General features: G+C 42.8%; 1 protein-coding gene across 13 annotated transcripts in view; it reads right to left on the minus strand.

The window, feature by feature from the left end:
• The window catches only part of ZBTB20 (zinc finger and BTB domain containing 20), a 492,466-nt gene that overhangs the window by 76,531 nt on the left and 390,652 nt on the right, over nt 1-25,283 (minus strand). The window contains exon 1 of one of the 13 annotated variants that reach the window (XM_074808431.1): nt 6,878-7,013. The exons of the other annotated variants lie outside the window; for them this stretch is intronic. The gene's annotated coding sequence lies outside the window, so the exon portion shown is untranslated. Of the gene's footprint in view, nt 1-6,877; nt 7,014-25,283 lie in introns of those variants that run through there. 13 annotated transcript variants of the gene reach the window in all.

A 25,283-nucleotide genomic window follows, 5' to 3' on the forward strand; every position in this document is an offset into this window, starting at 1 on the left:
TAGCCAGTTCATTAAATCATTCTTTGTTAAGACTTTCCAAAGCTTTGGGCTTAAGCCTCTTAAAATTGAAATCATTATGCTATTTTTTTAAACAAATGAGCAAACATAACTCACACAAAAAGGGGAAAGCACAACAGAGTCTTGATGTATGCATCATCACTGTGATGCCTCACTGAGATTAAACTATATGTCTAACACTGCTAAGAGGTTTCAGCAGCTCTTTCCAAGGAGAAGCTGAAATCAGGAAGGGCTATAAAGTGCTGCTGTTGCTGTCACCTCTCCTGCAACAGCTTTCCTTGGCCTGTCACATCATGAGAGAGGCTATCAATAAACTTTGTAGAGTGGTGTTTGCGGTTCCTCTTGAGTCTGTAAGATCCTGTCAAAACCTTGACTTGTTGACGCACCCTGCCAGGCTCTGAGGATGACTGGAGATGACAAAAGGTGGAAGCAGGAATGGAGGTTCGCTGCCTTGGGCGAGTTTGTTCTTTTAACACCGTGTGCTAATATTCCTGCTTAGAAAAACGGAGCCAAACTATTCACAGCCTTGCAGGTATTAGGCAGGCATTTTACACAAGCTATCTAGATAAGGTTAAAATACCTTAATAAAATGCTACTGTGATGAGTGTACCAAATTATACTCCTTTTTCAACAAAATCACAATCCTCGCCCTTTCTTTTTGCCACACAGCTCTGGCTGCCTACAGCTTGTTCCTCCTCTCGGTGCCAACACTGCAGCCACACCGCAGAAGAACTCTGTTTCTCTTTCTCTTCAAAACAATCCTGCACCTTTTCTCACATCGTATGTCACCGGCAGAATCTCTGCCTTTCCCTTTCTGTAAATACCCTTTAGTATGTGAATTCACACACTATTAGCACCAGCACATGTTCTAAGGAAAGCAGGAAAGATTGCAGAGCTGAGCAAAAGACTTAAAAGAAGAATTTGCCATCTTTTTCTCCCCACTGTTGCTACTATCTGCTTTTTCCTTGCCTCAGCTGTGTTGGTTATGGTGGTTGGTGTTACGGCCGTGTCGGACTAAGACCCAGCTTCTGATGGGTGCCGAGCGCTCCCTGCTCCTGCTCGGGTTAGTGAAAGCTGCCAGCGCTCGGTTTTCTTTCTGCAGTTGTCCCCTAGACTATAAGCAGTTTAGGGCTGGGGAGTGTTGCTCACGGGCTCATGAAGTGACACGTTACTCTTTCGGAATTACAAATACAAACAATAATGGGTATGTTCAACATCCTATTCTATCAGACCATTAAATCGCTTTCTTCCAATTTTCACCATTTCTTACCATTCCTGCCACTATGAATTTTAAGACAAAGCTCATGCTGATATGGAAGTTACAGAATTGTGGCTTGGCACAGGACTTCAGCTCTGTGGCATATCAGCCTCCAAGACTCCTTCCCTCCTGAGAAGAGGAGGGTGAAGAAAAAAGATGGTAGGGGGAGAAGGAGGCAAAGCCCAACTGCCTTTTCCCCACGGAAGGTACCTCAGCCTGAGCAGAGGGCTCGCAAACTACCTGCCTAGGACAGTTGTGGCCTCAGATCTAAGACCAGGCTCGCCTTCCTGTGCAGACACAAAGCACATACAGCTTTAAAAAAAATGCATAAATGAATTGAGAGTTAAAAACTACTAGAGAATACTCCCTGGGATTATCTGTACTATCAAGACAGGAAAACTTTGCAGATGCTACTGTCTCTCTAGAGGAATAAATGCTTGCATTTTAATATTCTCAGCAGCTGGTTCCTGTTGAATGCCATCAGGATGATTCAGCCACCCACCAGGAACACCAGTAGCAAGTGCACACACAGAGAAATCTGCAAAACTTTCTGCTCCCAATGCCAATGCTGTTACTTTGGCAGAGTCTGATCTGTAGTAGCAATTCTTCATTACTACCAGTAGCAGGTTTAACTTCACCCTGGGATGGTGAAAGAAAACAACTAGTCCCTGGTGCTGCCCTAATCAATCCAACTGTCTGCCTCCTATCAGTAGTGCTTCCCACAATCCACATCCTTAGCAGCTTACTCTGTGGTTACCTCATTCACCTTCAGCCTCGCCACAAGTAACATCTCTTCAGTGAGCTCATCTCTTCAAAGTGATGGTTCAGGCAGTCTGAGGTCCTTCCCCTACAGTGGTCAACATCTGATGAAAGGGACGTCACCTTATAACACGCTTGGTTTCTACATGAGACTCAAATGCAATAGATTACTTCCTCACCCTAGCTGATGATCAATTTATGTCTAAAAATATGAGGTTTGCTATCTCTTCCCATTTTTTAAAAAATCAACCTCAATGACGTTCCGTCTGTGGTTTGTGGACCACTTCCAGGTGTTTTATGGAGGTGCATCTGTCTAGCAGCAATAATGAAGCATTTACTTTTCCTCAAGCAGCAATGCTTCCTGACAGTTGTTGACCAGGTCAAATCACTCAAGGTTTCCTCTAATCCTACTGGGACAGTAGGATTCTGCCTCTCTTTTGTCCGGCATTTCTTGGAAGTAGACTAAGCTGTGATGCAGACCCCTACCTGGAGAGGACAGAAACCACAGAAGACAGAACTAAACAGCACAGCCACTCAGAGAAATCGGGTGACCTGTGACTATAGATCCTACAGGAGGGGAAGAGTCTTTCAATTCTAATTCATGTCATGACTGATAGCCTGAGAGTGAAAATAAAGAGCTCAAATGCAAAATGGTGGAAATGTAACAAAGCAGCTGCACCCATCTGGTCGATAATGCCCACTTCAGTTTTCCTCCTTAATACTACTGCCACTTCATTTGGCTCAATACGAAAGGTGCTGCAGGTGGACAGCAACACAGTATCAACATCTGTTGTAAAATGATGGCGGTTCATTTCATCATCACAGGGCATCCTAATTTCACCATTATTCCATGTTTTGAAAAAAAGGCATGCCTTCAACATGGAGATAAATGTCAGCTCATACCAAGCCAGCAGCATTGGCCTTTTCAACAGCAACAACCCCAAATACCGGTGCCATACATATAAGTAACTCCTCAAGTAATCTCTCAAACAAACAAAAGAAATTTAGGTTTATTACCTGTACCAAGTTGTCCTAATGTGGAAAACAAGCCAAAATAAAGAAGTCAGAGATTGTGCACTGAATAAGTGACAGAAACATTATGAACACAAGTGTTCTCATGTCAGATCCCTGATGTACCCATATAGCTTGTGACACCTACTGCTGACTGCAACGATATTCATCCTGATTAGAAGTGATGCTATCATATTCCTTACTTGCTCTGCAAAGAATATCTTCAAGAAGCTGTGTCATTTCCAGAATCCAGAGTGGTCCCTACCATGATCTCACCTTAAATCAACAAAGTTACGGAGCTGCCACTTGCTCATTCTAATGAGTGAAACAGTTAAGTGCCATTCAGAGTCAGCCAGGAGTCTGCATGAATATGGAAAAGAGAGGCAGGAGGGCAGCAGAAAGTGAGAGAATTATTTTTTATACTGAATTAAAAATTAAAAAAAAAAATTTAAATGCTTTCACGTTTTTCTGATATTTCATCTCACGTAAAAAAGGACAATTAAAATTCACAGAAATTAAAGACACTGAAAAACAGGGAGTTATTTTTAATTAAACAACAAAACCAGTGTTTTGCTCTTTTTCTGCCTTGAAAAAAGAATGAGAGGAAGGGAAAGAGAACATTTTAATTTCTTTTACTTTTTTTGCAATCAATAATGAGGTTTTTTTTGACCAATTCTTCCAGTAAGCTATCTCATTGGATGTGATGTGGCAACAAGGATCTGTTACCCATTGTGGTTTCAGGACTGAGAATGGACTGGATTGTCTTCTCTGTTATTTTAGCCCCAAAGTATATTTTAAATAGCCTTAAAGAGAATGAAAATTCTTCTCATACCAGAGACAGGGAGAAATGGCTTTAGAAATTACTTTAATGTTTCCAACAGTTTTTGCTTTTTTCTCCTTCCGAGTAATTTTTTTTTTTTTCTTTGCTTGCACAAATGCAAGGGGATAGCCTTGTTTGAAAGATGTCGGAATACGACACTCGGTGATCCATCAATCAACAAGAATACCCAGATATGTGTTTCTAGTAAGCAGGAGTGCCATGGAGTTTACTTCCAGCAGTGAGTGTCATGGAGCTTACTTTCATGCACTTCATTCAAATCAGAGACAAGTCAGCCATACAAAGCCAGTTTGAAGGGTTGGCTTTTTTTTTTTTTTGCAACTTCTTAAACGTACAGATCTTCTTAAAAGTGAGTCTGACTGGTCCGGACTGGCACCATTTCAGTGCTTGGCCTAAAATGGCAACTTAGAAATTCTCTTCAATTTCATTCTATTTTCCCAGATTGGTTAGGACTAAGCATGTGTTTTGAAAAGAAAATCAAAGTCCTTCAGAAAAATATTTTTTCTTTCTTAATAGAAACCAACCAGAATTTTACCTCGGCCACAGGGTTTTATCAAGATTTAAGAGGAGAACACTAATACCTTCAAAGTGCAAAGAACTCATTACACTCACACTCAGTGCTCTTGTAGCATCAGTGAGAAGCATTATCAGAGTTATTTCGCATGTAAAGGAAGACAGGAGAGAAATGACACAACATTTGAGATGAAGATGCAAGAATTCTTCATACTGAATTGCGTGAAACCCAAAGATAAAGGCCACCTTGCCACTTGCGCCTAATAATTTTGTAGTGTTTTACAGACCACGTTGATCCCAACTTCTCGGCTGCCTCTGAGACAGGAAACCACTGGCCTGTTTTAAGGTGGTTTGGAGTAATCTGAAGCCAGAAAGGTGAAGCGCCCAGTCCCAGGCTGCATCGTGAGCGGGCAGCGGGTGAGGGACATGTCCAAATCACAGTGTCCAGCCACTAGAGCAAACAGAGGTACTGCTCCAGAGAGGGCTGGAAGAGAAACAACTTGAGAAAACTAACAGTACGCTTACCCTAAGAAAGTTTTACCCTCTTTTTTTGTTCTTTTGTTGGTAGAAAAGAAAAAATAGCTATGTGTGTCAGAAGAGCTTTCTCTCGCCTAATTAGGCTTCCTTTTCGTTATGCCCTGAACATTGGAGTTTTAATCCTGAGCACAGAGGGGCCTTGGGCAGAAAATTTGGCCAGTCTTTTTCACAAAGTCTGAATGTGTTCAGACCTTTCAAAACTGTACCAGCCGCTCTCTAACCTTAAGATTAAGCAGAACGTTTTCAAAGCCATAATGAGCTAAGCCCGCTGGCCTCCTCTGAGATAGGAAACTACCCACTGCTTGGGAAGCCAGAGACCACAGTACCCAAGGTGAATTACTGCTACTTTTTGTTACATTCTTAACAGAATCTGCTATATCCCCATTTGTCCTGACCTTATTGACAACTGCTGACCACATTTGTTTCTCTTTTCTGTCCTTTAATAGCTTTACGATGCTCCTCTTTCCGCACTACTTTCTGTGCTTATTCTCAAGACCTTTTCTCTTATATTCCCATCTCCTTCCCTCTTTATAACTGGATCTTCACCTTTACCCATGTATTTCTTTCATTTCTGCCTCATCTACTCGGAAAGAAAAAGAAACCCACTGTCTCTGCATACTGCTTCTCAATTCACACATTTCTCCTGCCACCAATAATTCCTCACATCTCACTTCAAATTCCACTATTCGCCTTCCCATACCTTCAAACTGTACTCTAGGTGTCAAAAATTCACCATCAATCAGCCAGACCAGCAAAGTCTATTAATACCAAGCATGGGGAGAAGATTTCTGACAGTAGAGGGCTCCTTAATACATCAGACAAAGGCATAGCTGAAGTTAGTCAAATTCAGATTCCAAAGAAGTGAAATGGACTTTAAAACCTTCAGAAAAATTGTCTTGAACACGTGGTCATTCCCTTACTTAAAGACTTTAAGTTTACCCGTCTTTCTGAAAGGTATGTTCTAGCTCACAAGAAGATAAGAGCTTTAAGACATTCCATTGGCTTTATCATGTGAAAGAAAACAGATAGACCCATCAGAAAGGCCCTTGCTGCTTGACTGTCTTCAGAGATGAAAAGGCACCAGTGTCCAGCCTGTCTCTTGACTCTGCTTGGCAGTCTCCCCTGATGTTCCACCTGCTAATAGATGTTGGATAGTTTGGGACAACTCCTTCCCTCTTCAGCTACGAGGATATTTCTCCCTGTTTTGTGGTGGTTACCCTTTCCCAAGCTGGGGCTTCATGGCTGCCTTAAAAATGGTGATTGTGAGGATCTAAATGAAGGTACTCCCCTACCACCCATCTGTACAGACAGAAAAACAGAGCAACTTTTACTTTTCAAGAGCCTTTTCTCATTTTACAGCTCCAGTCCCTGCCCCAGCTCTTGCTCAGGGTTTTTCCAGACTGCCTCCAATAAAACTGACCTAGTTCTCCTTCGCTCACTGAGGTCCCCAGAAGCATCACTAAGAGCTCAAGATTAATCCATTTTTTCTACTACATGTTTGAAGGCAGCCACGGAGCTGTTAGGCCCAGGACACATGAAGTTATCAATGACTCAATTTACATTAAATTACCATTTAGAAATTTATCTTCTTAATCATATCTATGAGAATGTACAGTCATGTCTTAACTACGGTACAACTGACAGACATGGAACCAACCAGCATCGAATACGTGGACTTTTCAAGGTCTGTTTAAATTCAGTCTAAACTGTGGGTTTATGGCATCGCAAAAATTTACTGAAAAAACATGAGTTAATATTTGTCCAGTTCTTTCACATGAGAAGTGCTGTTACTGTTGTCAAAAAGTCTACTGTGGGCTTAAGTAGCTGTGAGAATGCAAAACAGTTTAAAATGTGAATAGCTTTCGTAACTAATAGCAAGTAGGCAATATAACAGATGGCGACTCACATGAAAGATAAACCACATCTTAATGACAATAACTTACATTCAGAGGGGTAGCATTTCCTAGCGGTTAGAGCATGGGACTGGGATCCAGGATTCACAGGTTATCCTCCTGGCTCTGCCACTGATTCGCTGTGTGAACTTAGAAAAGTCACTCAAGAATATCTGTGCCTCAGTTTCCTCATCTGCAAAATGGAGACAGTTCTTACAAATATCACCAGACCGCCGAGGGGAAGAGGCCCAAGCCGTTAGTTTTTATAATAAGCATTTTGAGACAAATGAAGGTATAGAAGAGCAGTGTTTGCTGGTGCCATTATTCAGCCATTGATCAAATTGCAAAGTGGTTACTTCACTCAACGCTGAGCTAATACAGCCATCCCCAGAGTGAGAGGTGGCAGCTGCTTAACTATGCTCCATACCCTTACGGTATGGTTCAGGCCAGGAAGCGAATATTGCCCTATGCAACTGACACTTCAGAGGGAACTCAAGGAGGCCAAACACAATTACCTTCATTGAAATTTAGCCAGGACATTATGCAATCTTTAACAGCGGTCTGAATCTCTATTTTATATCTCAGACAAAAGGGAGCACCTACAGCTCTCCAGGTTTCTGTCATCATTAGTTGGCACATTACTTCATTTTGATCAGAAACAAGATTGCTTCTCACTCGCTGACTTTGCTTTGTGCAGCTCTACAGAGTTTCACAAAGGTCCTCCAAAGCAAGCACCAGAACAGTCTTATGCTCTCTGACATGAGCATAATACAAAATGAATAGGCTGCAAATAAATGTTCCCCTTTGCTTTCCACTATATATCAACTTTTTTTTTTTTTTTGTATGAGTGATAGATTGAATTTTTAACTGTATGAGTAGTAGAGACTCTACTCAGAGAGGGTCCATTTTTGCCATGTTTGTCAGACAGAGATTTTCCCCCGACTCTGGTGAGAATTTAACAAAAATAGACGTTAGAGAATTGGACCAGGAGGGGAAAAACGGTTATAAAGAGGAAGATTCCTTGTAGGGTACACCCTGGTGCTTCAGCAATGCACAGGCAATGGCACAAACTAAAGCTTGAAACCAACTTGCTGGCTGGTCTCATTAGTGGGGAAGGCTGCCTCAGATCAGGTCTGTTCTGCTCTTTCCAGCTGTACAGGGTTATTGTGGCACTGATGATTTTCTGTGGCTTCTGAAGATTGTGAGGATATATTTCAACAAGTCAAAAAAAAAAGTCAGAAACAAAATAAACGTGTGTGTGTGTGTATATATATATATATATATATATAAAGAACAGCTGATCTCACTGAAGACGACTCTGGCATCTTCCTACACAGAGTTTTCACTGGTATTTCCTGATTCTCCAGCCAAAGAAATCATCACTAAACCCTTTTTTCTGGGAGGAGGGAACAAAAATTATTTCTCACGCTAGCTCTTTAGGCTTTATGGGATATGTAGTTGAGATTAACAGGTCAAAGAGTTTTCAGAGTCCTATTCAGAGGGCTGCCTAAAGAATATTCTACGTAACTAACTTGACTGCTCTCCAGATGGTCAAAACTGAAAAGGCCATCTGAGCAAAAACCAAGTTTTGGAAAATGCCATGAGAAATTTTACCCAGAGGATGTGGATTCTGCTTGTGCTGGCTTCAGTGGAAACAGAATTACTCTGATTTATTAATTATTTTTTTAAAAAAATCTTAAGTTCATACAAAGAAATGTCTGGAAATTCCATGTTGTTATTTTCAAAAGTGATGAGCTCAAATCACAAAATCTGGATCTGGATGCCTAACAGTGCCAGAAGTTCAGGAGGGTTTGGACCGACAAGGCTGGCTCAGGCAAGTGTTGAGTGTTTTCCCAGGATTTTTTGAAGGCCAATACAAGGGTTTCAAAGAGGAGAGAGGCATGTGCAACATGGCAGAGTTACAAAAAAACATCGTTTGGAATTTCCTGGGTTTTGCGAGATTAAAATTCTAAGTCTAATTAGTTTAAGGAAATTAGCTCCTTACAATTTTCATTTTGTATTGAAGAAACATGAAAAATTAAAAATAGAATGAGAATGGAAAAATTAATGGGTTTCAGTAATTAGTTAATCAGAAAATGCTCCTGTCTTAGTGTGACTGCCCAATGCACATTAAAAAAGAAAAAAAAAAGAAAAAAAAGTAACCATGACTTTCCTCATACTTTCCAAAATAATATAAGTTTCACCTCTGAGTTTGGAACAACGACTTGACATTTCAACTCAGCTCATTTTTTAGCGGTAAGCCACTGAAATCGGTGTTTAGGTTGAAATACCATCTCACCATAACATCAATACAGACATAGAATAAATACATGCATCCTGGCAAAAATAAACCAGAATTTGTTCTTCCTACTGACCACATCACATTTGCATGAGTTGCATGCACTAATGAAATGTTAAATGGAAGGGAAACCTCTTCTGAGAGCAGACCTTTTCACCAAGTGCTGAACTGGGGATCTCTGACATCTGAAAGCAGCAGGACAACTTATTACGCTGTAGGAAAACGCATTTCTCTTGACAGTGGTGATCCAGTCTGAGGCCTCACAAGCCACACACTGGTGCACTAAAGAGACATGTGTTAGACAAGCTGTTTTGTCCCTTGGCTATCACCCTCCCGAGCGCTGAATAGATCCGGATTGGGCTGGCTTAGAAAAAAAGTCAGATGAAAGCAGTGAAGTTAAGCCAAGTCAAAACACAACTTTGGTGCAATTCCACCGAGTCCAAGTTATGCTAACAAAACTTCAGCAGCAACAAGGCTGGCCTTCTCTGCCCAGCCCAGAGCCACACTCTCAGACATTAGCTGCAGCACTTGGCTTTCAGCTTTCCACAGCTCTTCGCTATATTTATTTAATGAGGTAGCTAAATATGTATTTTATCATTATTTGAGCTTATAATAACGTTGAAATAGAATAATCTACTCTGCAGACATGAAGTCAAAGAAGTTTGAGGAGAACGGTTTTTTCTTTAAATAAAGATGCTGAGCAACAATCCACCAAAATGGCCAAAAACTTGAAAGCAGCCTTCTACCTCGCACTTACATAGCTCTCCAACTTCAGCCTTACCACTGAGCTGTTTACTGATCGTCAAGTCAACTAAATTCACGGGCGGCTACCAGAATGAGCTGACAAATAAATACCCACAGCTAGGACTGCTCAGAGCACTGGAGCACGTGTAGAGTAACAGGGAACATCACGTACCATGCAGGAACAGCACGCAATTTTTAAACATTCGTAACACTTATTTCAAAACCAAATTTCTTCCAACAAAGTCTGTCGTTACTTCCTCAGGATCATGAGTGTGCCTAAGCACAAAGCATTAAAGCAAAGCTGGTTTCAAGTTGCTAGAGGAGGAGAGAAAAGGAAAGAAGCCTCAAAATGTTGGTTCTGCTCAAAGAGTCTCTTAGTCCTCATTGAGATGACTGGCAAAAAACTAAATGAAAATAAACGGTCTGCTGCTGAGAGCAAAGAGGAGATATGGGTAATTTTCTAAAGGAACTGGAGGCAGATACAAATAAAGTTTCAGACTGCAGGAGTCATCTCAACTCAGCTGTAGCATCTCCACTACAGCGAGTGCGCCCTGTGTGCTCCAGAGGGACTCTGTGCTGTGCAAGGACACGTTCTGGGGTGTCTGGTTTCCAACACTGACTTAAGGGGATCACCCCAAATCCTGATGTTCTAGCTCTGCTTTTCATTAACCCTTTCTGAGGAAAACCTGCACTGACTTCGGCGGGAAGGTGTCTCAGTTGGAGACGTAAGAAACACCACCACCTAGCAGGGAGACCTCGACGTGGTTCAACACACCTACAGCGTGACTGAAATACAGTTGTTTCTGGATTCGTAACAAAAAGCCTCTAGTCTGTATTTGCCTCGCTTACAAGACTGCTTTTGTACACTGGCCTAAGTATACACCGGAGAGGAAATGCTAAAACTTATAGATCTTCAGCTCTGCTAGGAGGAATATCAGCACAAAACGTATATAAGTCGCGTATACAAAATCCACCCGGACTTTCCCCTGGAGCGTGGCGATGGGCCCGCACGCAGCCAAGCTGCAGAACGGTGCAAGTTGGGGGAAGGACTGGCCAGCCAAAGCATCTACCTCTGACAGAAAGTGTCAGTAACTCCTTTGTGTCCCTACAGTGCAAACAGGATTTCGGCTTTGATGATCTTACCAAATTCAGATTAAAAAAACACCGAGTTCCATAAAAATACAGCAGTAATTACAGAGGGAGCAAAGTTGTGTAAAAAGCTCATTTTCTGGTTTGCTTGCCAAAGTATATTACAATTCAGGTTGCACAAAACTGAAGCAAACAAACAAAAACCCGAACACTTTAAATTCCTCCCAAAAAACCTAAATCTCCCCCCCTTCAAACCCTCTCGTTTTGGAACGTTTTTAAGGATTTTCCCCCCCCTTTTCCTCTAAAAATCAATTCTTAACAATTGTCAAAATAAATCCTTAGTTCAAAACCAGAGATTAAAACAATGCATAGGGAAGTATCAAAACAAAACATTACCTCTCTCTCTTTTGGAAAGACAGGCCTTTTTCCTGCAACGATTCAATACATTTGATAGCAACTCACTGTTTCTGTTGACGTGACTTTGCATTTTCAGGCAAAAAGTTTTGCAGTGGTGCTTATCTAAATAATGTATTGTTAAAGACAGCACAAATAGGGAAAAAAGTCATCTCCCTTAACAAAGATGTGACTCGGCATGAGAAATACTGCTGTCATGAGGCTACTTGGCTATACACCTCCGGTAGCTGCTGTCTGGCTCCCTCCATCCTATTATTAGACACCAGCGTTCTGGTACAGGAAACTTTTATGGGTGGCGTACACAAAGCACATCTAATTTCTACCCCGTGCTTCACTCTCTATTCCTTCAGCACAACATTTCATTTTCTTACAGCCTTCACTTGCCCCGTTTGCTCACCTAAATGCAGAAAAGCCCAGCACAGGGATCGATACCTGACAGCTTTTCAAACTCGGTGTGGAGAAGGTGCCCAAATGAAATAAATAAATAAACAGAGGAAAGTTTATGGAAGTGAAAGGAACAGCGCGGAGTGGCAGGAGCAGCAGCAGGCAGCTCTGTACTCCTTAGGCTGACACAGGTGTATCCCAACTTCACCCACTCAGGCAGGAGAGACAGAGGGACATACACGAGTGTGTACAGACACACTGACAAGTGCCAGAAAGGGTGAAGGAAGAGGTAAAAGAGAGAAATAAAACCAAAAGGTGTTATTTATTTTTACAACTCGACAACGAACTTTAATTTTGGCAGAGGATTAAAACCAGCCCTGGGAAATGATTAAGTTTTTTTTTTTTTTTTTTTTTAAATTTCTATAAAGCTTCAGCACAAAAAGAGAGATTATAAAAGGGATACGCTCGCACGGGCACACATAAAATAGGGGGGGAACTGGGGAGAAGGAAATGAAAGGAAAAGAAAACAAACAGCCTCCTAACAGGCCCATACTGCTAACGGGAGTCCAAATAAAGAGTCATATGATATCTGATAGTGCAGGACACGTCGCCAGGAGCTGGAGCGGATTGCCTGCAGGAAGAAAGAGCCAGTGTGTTACTGCTCAAAGAGCTTTTCTTTCCCCTTTTTTTAAATTTTTTTTTTCCCCTCTCTCTCTTTTCTCCTGTACTGTGAATGTGCTACTCTCAGGTCAGGTCTGCGGAGTCCCCGAAAGACAGCTATCGTCTTTCTCCCTACTTCCGGAAGCAGTGACAGCCACTGGAAGATGCCTTCTAGTTGAGACTGAGGGGGGCTAAATCGAGGTTTCAGCTCTGTTATGCCCTCCCTCTTCTGTCACCATCTCCACAGTTGCACATATAAAACGCTCATGAAAACATGTTAGATTTAAACAAAAAATAAAGAGGGGGGAAGAAAAAAGATTCAGGCAGAAAAAAAATGAGACTGCTTATCCTATGGAAAACTTCAAAGGCCAAGTCCCATTTCTGTGCTCTTTTGTTTACTTTTCCTGTGATTATTTTTTTTTTCTTCCTTTTTGGAGAGTGAGAGAGCAAGAGAGAAAAGTCACAGAAAACATTCAGACCACGAAAAACATCAGGAGTTGGGAAAACTCTCTGGAGGAACGAGGAAAGCGAGGATTTTAAATAAAAGAAAGGCATTTGTAATTTGCCAAAAGTTCCTCTATTTGTTATGTTTGCCAACAGAACGACCAGCTCTTTCTGGTGGTCCATCCCTCTCCGTCAAGCATTTCACATTAAACTGGGGAGCCCGCAAAGTACTTTCGACTCGACACCAGTATTGCTGTCACCCCTGGAAATGAAGAGCCCCTGGGTGACCTGCAGCGAAGGTACCTGGACTCAGGGCAGGGGACTTGAGGCCATGATGACCCCCCCCAGCTTCTGCTGGGGAAGCTGTGCCCACCACAGCTTTGAAGAAGGAAGAGCCCCGGCTAACGGAGCTGGAGGGGTGCAAGCTCCTAGTCTAGATACTGGTACGAAAACAAAACTATATGGTTTCACTTGTCGTGGACGTTTCCCCTTCACTTTTGCAAGGGACAGGCTGTATCCTGCAGGACTTTTCTGCCACTGTAGGGTAGTGGCATTCCTCAAGCGGCGCGGGCAGAGCCCAAGGATGGATTTTCCCCCCTTCATCGTATGAGGAGATGTAAATGGAGTAATTCTCCGTGTACACTTACACAATGCGTAGATGTTGCTTAAAAACAGTGCCACAGATACATATGTGATACCTATGTAGCTGTAACAGACGACCTCTTCTGAGGGAAGCTTGCAGCATGAATATAAAAATCAAGGTATTGTAGTAATAATGCCCTGCATCCAGAAACAATCGTTGTAACTCTATAATAATTTGATCTAGTTCTGTATATTGTGCGCTTCTGATTTTTAGGGGGGATATAATACACAGCTTCCTCTCCTGTTTTCTGTACCACTGCTATATGATGCAGTTTTTAGACTGGTAATTTGTCAAAGCCAGGAAAATACAAATCAATAAAGGAAGGAAGGCAAAATTTGGCTAAGAAAGCACTTCCTTAAGCTACTGAATTTGCAACAGTATATATTCTCAAACATCCTAAGCATTGTACAGGAGACACTGTAGAGAAGATATCCTGTACGTTACGCACTATATGCAATAAAATTCCAATCTAAACATCTCTTTAAATGTGATGCATTATTCCCTTCTATGTTACGTTTGCTTTTTCCACGTACAAATAGACAAAGAGTGTATCTATAAGAAATACATCCAGAAGAACAAAAAATCTACAGTGCAAGGAGGTCTACCCTGAAATCCTCAATTTGGGGCTCGATTAAAGAACTAAACTCAGAGGGTGAAATGGAGCCATTTGAGAGAGGGTCCCACCGAACAGGAGGAACAAGCAAACAAACAAACAAACAAAAAAATCCCTGAGCTCCGACTAATCATTTGAGCTGCCAATGAGAGGTGACTTTTAGACAGATGGTCAGGGAAAAGCTGGGTCCGTGGACACAGACGTTAGTGCCCCATCTGTATTTTAGGATCCTAGCTTCAACAAGCCATTACCAACTTTTTTTCTAAGTGACAGAAAGTGAAAGATTTCTGTTCCCACTCATTTATTTCTTTTCTACCGAAACCACCCCATTTCCCTCTTTTTTCCCCCCCCAAGTAAGAATTTGTTGTTTGATTTTTTAAGTAAACAGAAACTGTTTGCAGTATAACTTTCATGCCAAAAAAAAAAAAAAAAAAAGAAGCTAGGTAAGTTGGCAAAACAGCAATTGGATTTAAAGAGAGAGTTTAAAAAACGGGAGAAAAGAACAACATATCAAACTCACTTGGTCTCGTCCCCCTTCCATTCCTGTTCTTATTAATTCCAAATTATAATTTGGAGGTAAGGGAACTGCATTTCCTTTCAATCTATTTTGTTGCTGCCACACATTCTGTGCTTTGCTTCTCTCTCTTTCTTTTTAGGAGGGGGGGGGGGGGAAAAATCCCTAATAAAAATAGAAAAACATATCTCAGGCGTTAAGCTCGCTCTCCCCCTTCCTTTGTAAAGAACTCTTTGTTCTCTAGTGAAAATGCTGAAAAAAATCCCCGGGCTCCCTGAAACAAGTGCAAAACACTTAGAGGCTTTTGGGCTGGCGAGGAGCCAGAAACCCTCCCGCTGTCTGGTTAGGAAGAGAGGAAAGAGAGAGAGAGGAGAGAGAGGGAAAAAATTGGAGCTTCCTTTAATAGACATAGGAAGCAGGTCTTTTTTTTTTTTTTTTTTTTCCTTTTTTTTTTCCTTTTTTTCAAAACTGGCGGTCAAGCGTTAAGTAACTCCCTGTCTAAATCCACCTGCTGGAAATGAACTTGGGTAACCCCCCCAGGGGTGCACAAAGAGGAGACACAGTAACACACTCTTCTCCCAGCCGCCCCCTCCCCGCTGCCCTGCTTCCATTCTCCCTGCTCCCAGCACACAAATGCCCACGGCTCGCGCTCCCCCTGCCACCACCAACCAACATACCAAAATAAACGCTCGCTCCGTCTCCTTAAAGAGCAGAGGGGAGGGGGGGGGGGAAAGAAAAAAAAAAAAAAAATAGAAAAAAAGGGAAAAAAAAAAATAGAAAAGCTTTTTTCCATCTCGGTTGCGACAGTGATAAGGGGTAGGGAACATCTCATACCTGGTGTGAATGCTAATCAGCCAGGAGTTCTCCTTTTTTCCCAAGACAGGGAACTGTTTCCTTCCAAATTTATTAGAACCTCCTCCACTGCCTCTTTGAAAAACCTTCTTTGTCACCCTCTTCCCAAGTCCTGATACTTCTTTAAAAAAAAAAAAAAAAATGGCTTCGGAGCTCCTTCTATTCTTGATATTGATTCTCTCTCTCTCTCTCTCTCTTTCTCCCTCTCTCTTTCTCTCTCCCCCCCCACCCCCCCACCCCTCCTCCTTTCTCCTGTCTCTGTCTCTTCTGAGTGGTCTATTGATAAGTCCCTAGAGGCACTGGGTCAGCCTGCCCGTAGGAAACCAGACACAATGCACAAATCTCCGAGTGCCATTCTGCCATCAGCAAGCAGACCACGTTTAGGAGAGAGGAAAAAAAAAAAAACACACACACACACACACACAGTAGAGCAAAAGACAGAGAGAGAGAGAGAGGGAGAGTGTGAGAAAAAGACTGATTGGAACAGGAGGGAGGGAGGGAGGGAGCGAGAGAGCGAGGGAGAGAGAGCGACACTGCCAGTCAGGTTAATCATCCCTACTTTAATTAGCTGTTCGGCTTAGACATAAAACAATTGAATTTGAATGATCTGTCAGTGGGCTCGGCTGAACCAAAGGGGAAATGCGAATATTACAAAAAAGACTGTTGGTGTATTCAGATAAGCTCGCCGGGAAAATCCTCAAAGGATAACTATTAAAACTTACCACCAAACAAAAAGTACCGATTCAAATGGCATTATACAGAGGCCCTCTCCAAAAAGCTGGGAGATCCCTTCCCTCTCTTTTTTACACAGCACCGCAGCTCTTGCCGAAATAAGCACTCGCGCCTCCCTGCAGCCTTCAAAGACCACCTGTCCTGTGGGGTGGGGAAGGGACTGCAGGTTTGCCTGCCACTTCGGTGCCGTTAAAGCGAGACCGTGCTGCCCTTCAGTTGAATTTTCCTGATGGATCACTGGAATGTTATGATTCGGGAACTACACAAGCTCCGAGAGCACATCCTTGCCACGCACGTCTGCGCAGACACAGACGAACCGAGTACCTGCCGGATACAGACGGAGATGCTGTAAGAAGGCAATGCTGGCTATCGGACTAGACAAGTCCCAGGCGTTGGGGAAGGGGAGAAGTTACACCCCAAAACAGGTGGACTCCTTCTACCTTGGGTTGCGAAACGAAGTGCAGGTCAAATGGATGAATGCTGCCGATAACCAGCACAGCAGCAGCGCTGCGGGGCGGGCAAGGCAGAGATTTATGACACTTCAGCAAAGTCTGCTTATAAAAAGGTGTGGGGCAGCCGGCCTCTCCCCCTGAGAGGGAAGGCAGCAGGTAACACGCTGCTGTGAGAGGGAGCTGCCAGCGTGTTCAGCGCCCGGACATCACCCCCTCTGCTCTGCCAGAACTTTCCCTTGTCAGACGCTGGCGATCCGCTTTGGGTTTCAGGGCATGAGGGCTCTGATGTCCCCTCCCGACCTAATGGCAGTAAGAGGAGTGTGTGTGAATTTATTCTGTGAGGCAGGTATATTCTCTGCGTTTTAAACACATTCTATTTCATACAGGGCTGCAGCTACAGCAGTAAATCCGTAATTCCTGATCAGCTCTGTGAACATCTGTTGTATATAAACTTTTAAATGGGCACAGCTAACCTGCGAGCGTCGCTCAAAAGCATGGGAAGAAAGTAGAGAAGGAATTCACGACACGGCTGACTGCTGGCCTTCGAGAGGGAGCGCTGGGATTCCCCCCTCACTTTGCATTTTGGGTACAGATGCTTAAGGAAAGAAGAAACAAAAGACAGACAGAAGCTCTAGCAACTTCTCTATATTAATTTCATCATCTTTCCTGCACACGCCTCCAGGCAAAGGTAGCACCAGATTTTATGTTTCACCATTAATGGAGAGGTGATGGGAGGTACCAATACTCTTCAGTACTTCCATCACCCTCTGCTGCGGGGAAAGGTGGGTTCCTGCCCTTTTTCCACCTTTTAAAACGCCACGTGCTGGGTGGCTGCGTGGCATCTGCCTACCAGCCCGTTGGGGCCCGTTGACTCAGCACAGATTGCAGGAAAAACGAACCAGGGTCAATAGGAGAGGGATGAACTGCAGAAGCAAATGGGACATTGGACTTAATGAGGTCTGTTAAATGCTATTTATGAGTCGTCTCCCCAGCCTCCCCAAAATACGAATTGCTCCCATTTGAAATATTATGGGATTCTGTGAGGTAAGACGCTACCAAAGAACAGAAAAAGAAATTTCAGAGAAATACAGAGCCTCAACTCCTTTCCAGATGAGGAGATTTTGTAGAGCACAGTGACACAGACAAGTAGTTTTCTCTTCCCTGGGTCAGTACCAAACTAATAATCCAGCAGGGTGCAAAACAGCTCTGGGGTATGTTTCTAATGAAATATGCTGAGGACCTGACCACTTGATGCAGGGATTCACTGGAAGAAATAGTGTGCAGTCATGTAATTACAGGCTACACTAATGGTACAAGGGGCCCTCAGTAAAGTTGCACAGACAACGTTAACTGTGGCACTTCCTAACTTTTAAGTGCTTGACTTAATAACATTAACATTACAGTAATGCATTTTCAATATAATTTCTCAGGGTTTTCTTTTAAAGCCAACTTAAAAATCAAATGCCGTTCCATGTTGCTGCTGATGCTGAGGCAGGTTAGCACCTGCGGAGCTGTAATACAGAACTTCACCACTTCAGCCGGCAGCGTCATCGGCAGCACGAGTAGAACAGTGCTTAGGAGGTGATCAACCACTGGAAGAGTGTGAGGATACTTCATTCGGGGGTTTGACGGTGTCTTCCTGACAACAGAAATGCTGAGAGTCAGGAGCCCTAGGCTGACTTCCAAGGAGCACAGCAAAGTGCACTGCCAGGGAAGGAGACCCTTTGGTCCCCAGACCTGCATCTCTTTTGTTGCTGCTGGTTTTCCTTCCATCCCCTCCACTCAGTTGGCTCCATGGACTGCGGTTCCTCCTGTTTTCTAGCGTGCTCACTCTCACGCTATTTCTCCCTCCCTACACTCCTCCTCGTCACATCCCATGTGAACTACTCCTGTTCCTCATCCCTTGCCCTACAATGAGCATCCCCTCAAACGCCTCTTCACCTCTGCTCTACCCCAGGCACAGATGAACCCTGAGCACAGAGGAAAGCAAGCTGCTTGGCATGGTAAATCAGGCCACGTGGCGTTCCAGGCTGCCTTAACTAGACCACTTCTTGCAAGACTGTTTAAAACTAACTCGGGTATCATAATTTGCAATCCACAGTGTAGACATATCAAAATGTCCTTGTTCTCATTTCCAGTGCTTGCTGCCATAGCAACCCCTGGTCAAAAGGAAATTTCCATTGATATCAGAAGGAGCAGCATTTCACCCAGGTGAGTTTTTACTATGTGGCACATATTTTATTAGCATGTGTTCCTGATATGGTGATCCCCAAATCTCCTATAGTGTTTAATGTAGAAAGTGCTAGTGTTAAGTCCTGCTCTCAGTAGGTCCCCTTCTACTAGAAGCTACACAAGTCAAAGACCTCCTGATTTCTACATGAATATCAACCAGCAGCAGACCTGAAGCCTAAATGCAAAAGGCCAAGAGCAGCTCCAAAAACCATACATCATCTTCCCCTCTTGACATTTTATCACAGATTTTCATTTAGGCACATGATGATGAGCTCTCTCTTTGCATTGCATCCTCTTGCTTGCTCTTCCTTCATACAAATCATTGTGTTTATCAGGGGGGTTTAGCCAAAGAAGCGAGAATTGAAAGCTCAGCCTGATCAGTTGAATAAAGTTTGCTGTTTGTAATGGAAAAGGCAATCCGTGCTGCAGCAAGCTTTCGAGCTCATGTGTATGACACCCGCTCCATACGAAGAAAGTGCAGCTACAGAATTGGAACAGATCTTTATGAGAACTGACTTTATGAGTCCTGTCGCTGGCAAACGGCAGGGCTTATGAAAGGAAAAGCCACCTCACTTTCTGACTTTTACATGCATCACACCAGCCAACAGCAGGACACAAAACAGCAGCAGACTGGGAAGGACCTGGGAATGGCAGAGTACTTGCTCCTTTAATGTATATCAAGTATTCTGCAGCGCAACTTGTAACACTCAGTACGGCTGACATGAGCTGACATTAATGGAAAATCAACAGATCTGGGTGGCACAGAGAGGAATTTGGTTCCTTTGCAACGAAGGAGCTCTGTCTACCTGAAAAAATGGCGTTTAACTATGTGATCTCAGGATAAGTTGTATAAATATATTCCTCTAGATTTATTGGCTTGTCTTCATAAACAGCTGTGAGTCTGTGCTTTTTGTTCAGAGATGTAAACCAGCACAGCGTGTTGGAGAAGGTTATCATTCAGTACATAAGAAATCAGAGGAAAAGACTGGAAAGTCCACCTATTACAGAAATCTACTCCTTGCTTATCTTTTGAGTATGCAATCATTCCTAACTTCTACCACTATGCTTGGTAGATACCTTTGTATGCTAGGTGAGAAAGGCACCGTGCCTTGCATCTAACCTACTCCATTTCTGTCATATATGCAATTTGATTTTCTGGGGCACAACAAACAGACTATTATTTCCTATTGCACTGATTACCAGAACCAGCCCCTCCCATATAACACTATACCAAATGTCCAAGACTGGTTCCTAAAGCACCTTTTACTGACACTGTGCAACACAATTCCTTTCAGACATTTGCTGATAATAGGGAAATGAAAATGGAAACACCAGAGGAGCTCCATATTTTGTCTCTCTTAGACAAGCCAAATATAACGGCCTATTTTGTGGAAGAGCTTCTCTTTTTAAAAAAAAAATAAAATATTGCAAATTGGGCTACGAGAGACATTTTTGTTCTTTTTTTTTGCACATTGCCACCAGCAATAAGATGCTGAAAAGTGAGCTGTGCCCTCACGGGCACCAGTGCAATCCCTTTGCCTTCACTGGAAAAGCAACAGTGCAACCTAGGGGAACTCTATAAAACATCTGGTTTAGAAGACACAAGAAGATCAAGACTCCTGTCTTTCTTCCTCTTCAGCCGCACTGGGTCGTTTTTCACAACAAATTTTCACAACAAATTAAGGAAATCTGATCCCTGGTTAAAAAGCAGATAAACGAGGAGGTGACTTTTGCAGGTGACATGTTTTCTGTGCGTTTATATGGATGCTTATTGTGAAGGCCTCAGAAGACTTTTAAACACTGAAATCATTAACTCTCTACCTTGCTCTCTACCCTCTGTCATGACCCATACTGTTGTTATCAGATTGCATCTCTGCTCCAAAATTAAAGTTACTTAAACAGCATCGTGTGTTATATTCAGACTATTCTACTCTGCTCTGTTGTATTTTATTCTATGATTTTTGAAAGAAGCGTAAGTATCTCAGGGTGTCAGGAGGCTTAATTTTCTCTCATACTTCCATGGCAAGACAATTATAATTTTGATTTGAAGAACTTTAAAGCCGATGTCTGCCCCGCTTCTGTTCTAAAGGATGACGTGAAACATGCTATATATCCCTCTTGCTAACTTTGGTCCAGTCAGACACTCACAAATCTTATTTCCCGCATTTGGAGGTGACAGGTATTGTGCCTCTGCCTCCAGCCTTTCTTATCTAAAGATGTCTTGTTTCTGTAGGCTTTTCCATAGGCTCAGCGCTGAGTAAAAATTGTAATTATTTCATATTCCTTATTCAGGACAAAACCTTTGTACAAACAACAGTATTGCTAGCAGTCTGAGGAGTTGTACAGCCTCAGCGTGCCAAAACCGTGAGATTCCCACCAAAACCACCCCCTGAGGGCTTCTGGCTTCTCTACCCAACCATTAGTTTTGTCTCAGGGACAGCTGCAAGGGTTCCGACTCTGCACACACCACCTTCTCTCTTGGATATAAATAGAGTGGGAAGCCAAAGGGCCAGAGGAGGGTGTAGAGTTCTGTCTCTTTTCTGCAGCAGATATGATTGTCCATCATGTCCTTGGGCTGGGTGAAGCCGTGAGGAAAGAAGACACAGATAGGGTTGATCTCCACCTCTACTCTTTCCACAGACACAGCTGCAGCTTGCAAAGTGACTGGAACAAGACCGGCTCAGGAAATGAAGAGTAGCGAGCGCATCACTCATTTTTCCTGCCTGTTTGCTCCTAATTATCTCGCAATACATTTCATGGGTAGTTTTATCATACAGAAAGATAGAAGATCCTTCTGGTTTCAGCACATGACTATTTTTAAAATGGCTTGCTATTCATTCTTGGGCAAGTCTCAGTCTTGTCCTCCCTCCCTCAAGTTCACTGCCTCTCATTCTGGGTTTGTTGGGGTTTTTTTTTGGGGGGTAGGGTGTCAATTCTCTGACAATGTATTTTGATAAAAGGAAAAGAAGGGGCAGCAGAGGTGGCTTTCACTTTCTTTTGATGAGATTGTGGCCACGCTGAAAGAAGTGTCAACAATCTCAATAATTTCATTTTGGCCAATACAACACCTCTCACAAGCTTGAGCTATGCAACTTCTGCGTAGCCCCTAGTACAAATCAACAGAGCCTCTTTTATACTTGTCTTCCAATATTTCTCTCCAACCTTAGAGAAACAGAAAATTGCTACAGGGCAATGAACTCTCATTTTGCCATTGACATTTCTGCAATCCATCTCCCTGAGTTGGGAGACCCTTTCACAGATCCGGAACCTCACCAGCATAAGGAAGAATTAGTATAATTAAGAATTAGACACAGGGTCTCTAAAATGGGAATCATAACAATGACTAACGTCACAGGAGTGTTTTCAGAATTAATTCATCTAAGTAAAGCACTTAAAGGAAAAAAATGTAGGAGCTGCCATATCAGATTAGACCACTGCTCCAGCTAGTTGAACATCCTGTGTGCAACAGAGAGCAGCGATAAATGCAGGGTAGCAGAATTGGGGTCCCCCCTCTGTCCAGGAACAGGGTTCAGTCTAAGCATAGTCAATGCCAGTCCTCAGTTACTGTATTATTTTATGACTTAGGGGACATATTTAAGCCCCTACAACCCACTGTCACTAAACAAAGTGGTCTTGCAATTAAAGGAAAGAACCAGGCACAGCAAGAGTCTGGTACAGTGGGCTGTATAGCCACACTTTCATTCCTGTGCAGGACAGCTTCTGATCAAGAGTTTCTGCTTATCAACGAGAGAACCTAAAATTATTCTAAAAATCTCAAGTTATTGAAAAAATGTGCAGTAGGATATAAGTACTTATAAAATGGGTACATAGAAAGGCATAGCTGCACACACAAACAAGCCAGTTAAGAAGGCAAACGATCCTCGCTGGCTCTGCTTTGAGCTGGGGTGAGGGTTGGACCCAGATGACTTAAGGAGGTCCTTTCTGATTTTTATTATTCCAGGATTCTATGATTCCACAATTTTCCACTGCAGAGTTCTGTCACTGAACATGAAACAACTTGTGGTAAACATAATTTTTAACGAAAATATTATTAGGGAAGTTTCTTGGGTCCAGGACAGAAACGCCAGTTCAAAGCCAGAGAAAGAGGCTGACTCTAGAGCCTGATGGTTAAGGGTGTGATGAAGGAGACCTGGAAGGGAAGAGACTCCCACATTCACTCACCCACTGGAGGAGTCCTGGCCCTTCAGCCATTAGCTCTACTGAGGTGGGGCTTTTGAAAACTTGTTTCTTTATGAAAAAGTTTCATAAAGTTTCATTCTCAGCCTCCAAAATTTCACATGCTTTCACCACGGGGCGCTGCTGTTTCCTGTCCAGATCACCTATAGGACTATTCATTCTGCAAGTACCTGCAGACCTTACATGAGTGCTAACATCAGTTTTGACAAAGGTAATGACGATCTTTCTGTGAAATTTCATTATCTCAGGTGGTTTGACACTTTTATTTTAATTCTTACTTTTTTTTTCGCTTTATGAAACAGCCTTATCTGAAAAGTAAATGGATGGGTTTGGATGAGTTTCTCTTCATTTAAGAGTGGGGTTTTAAAATTTGTTTTTACTTTTGTATTAACCATGCAATGTTTAATAGAAACAATCCATACAGTGCAAAACCCTGCTGAACGACAGAGCCACAAGATATTTTTGTGTATGAATCTTCTCTATTCTATATTCTACTTCAGGACAGAGTAATGAAAAAGAACAAATTAGAAGATAATCTGTGAAAAAAAAAAATCCCTCATAACTGACCGAACCATAAATGAGTCTTACATTACTGGGACTGGATAAAGTATCATCAGTGCCGGATTATTACATAAGAATATGTTAGTAATGTAGCAGGAGTCTAGTCTTTTAAGATGTGAAAGAGCGTTATTTAACCTCTCCGCAAAGTTCAGGAAGAGGAGCCATATGTCCAAATAATCATTTTCTTGCTGGTGTTTAACATGTCAGTTTTTTCAAGGGGCCTATTTCAAGTTTAAAAAAAAAGGTGTGAAATGCATTTCGATTTTTTTTTGGCAAAAGCAGCTCATTTTCAAGCTTGCAAGGAAACAAGAAAAACAAAATCAAATGTCAAGTAGATTTGCTCTTTGTTGTAATTAATACGCAAGCATTCGCTTGTAGATGGTCCTGAGCCTGAAAACAAGTAGCGTCAGTCGTGGTGCTATTAAAAATGAGTAGTTCTCTGGGAATCAAAGGGCTGAGTGCTCAAACGGTGAAAATCCCCACTCAAATCAATGGCCCTAGGCCAGTTTACATCAGCTGAGGATCTGACCACAAAGGAAGGATGGTGGAAAGCCTGATGACTGAGGACATGCCACACGCTTGCAGCATTGGGCCCTACATGCAATGAGACAGCAAAAAATGGTAAGGCAGACTTCTTCAGAGTGGGAGGTGGGAAATGATTAACTGAAAATATGGAAATCGCAAAGCCCTACGCTGCAGACTACATGCATGCTCAGTTTCTGGTCAAGGAGGTTACGTGCGATTTCTCTTTGAGTCAGAGCAATGTAGTGGATAAAAAGGCCCTGCCTAGCCAGGGGGATTTCCTGAGGCCATCGCAGACCAGCTCAACGCTGTTAAGAGGCTCCTTTTCATGAGAGTTTTTGTTGCATTTGTAACGCTGGCTCCAGGTCCCCTAGAGCTTTAAGTGCCACATCACAGCTCTACAAGCCCAGCACTGAATGCTTGGCACAGGACCAGGCATCTTCCCCTTCTTCTTTCGGTTTCCTCAAGTCAGCAGGTGGGGCTCCAGGGCTCCATCTTGTTTTGATTTATGGGGAGAATTTTTTTCTCCAAGAAGGTTGAAAAAAAATTTCCTGCTGAATATTTACTCTTCTCCGTTCCCCCATGTTGTGGAGACATTTGGAGAGAAGAGAGAAAAAAAAAAATTATTATTATTTTTCTTCAAAGGGGCTCACTATTTTTCCTGAAATGGGATGCTGGAAACAATTCATCACTGAGGTCTACTGGCCTGAGATCTGCTCGTATTTACATCAGGGTGAATCAGTAGCAATTCGACTGAGGTCGCTGGGAGTGCTCTGGCAGGCAGCTCCCCTCCCCGGACACCGGGTCAGCCCTGCTGAGCCAAGCTCTTCAGCAGGACCAGCCACCGCCCAAGCCCCGTGCCAGGTCACAGAATGGGTGTAAATGGATGCAGGGCAAAGAAAACGTAAACCTCTACCAACTTTCCCTGTGAGATGGTCATAAAAGTGCTGGAACTCAAATGATGGAGGGAGGAAGCCGGGGGTAAAGCCAACACAGCAAAAAGCCCTACCAAGAGAAGTGCATGATAATGGCTGGGATAAGAGAGAACCGGGGCAACGTATATTATTTTGTTACTTATTTTCCCACATGCTTGTGTCTGACGTGT

Source organism: Strix aluco, chromosome 2, assembly GCF_031877795.1.
Source record: "Strix aluco isolate bStrAlu1 chromosome 2, bStrAlu1.hap1, whole genome shotgun sequence".
NCBI classification, from domain to species: Eukaryota; Metazoa; Chordata; class Aves; order Strigiformes; family Strigidae; genus Strix; species Strix aluco.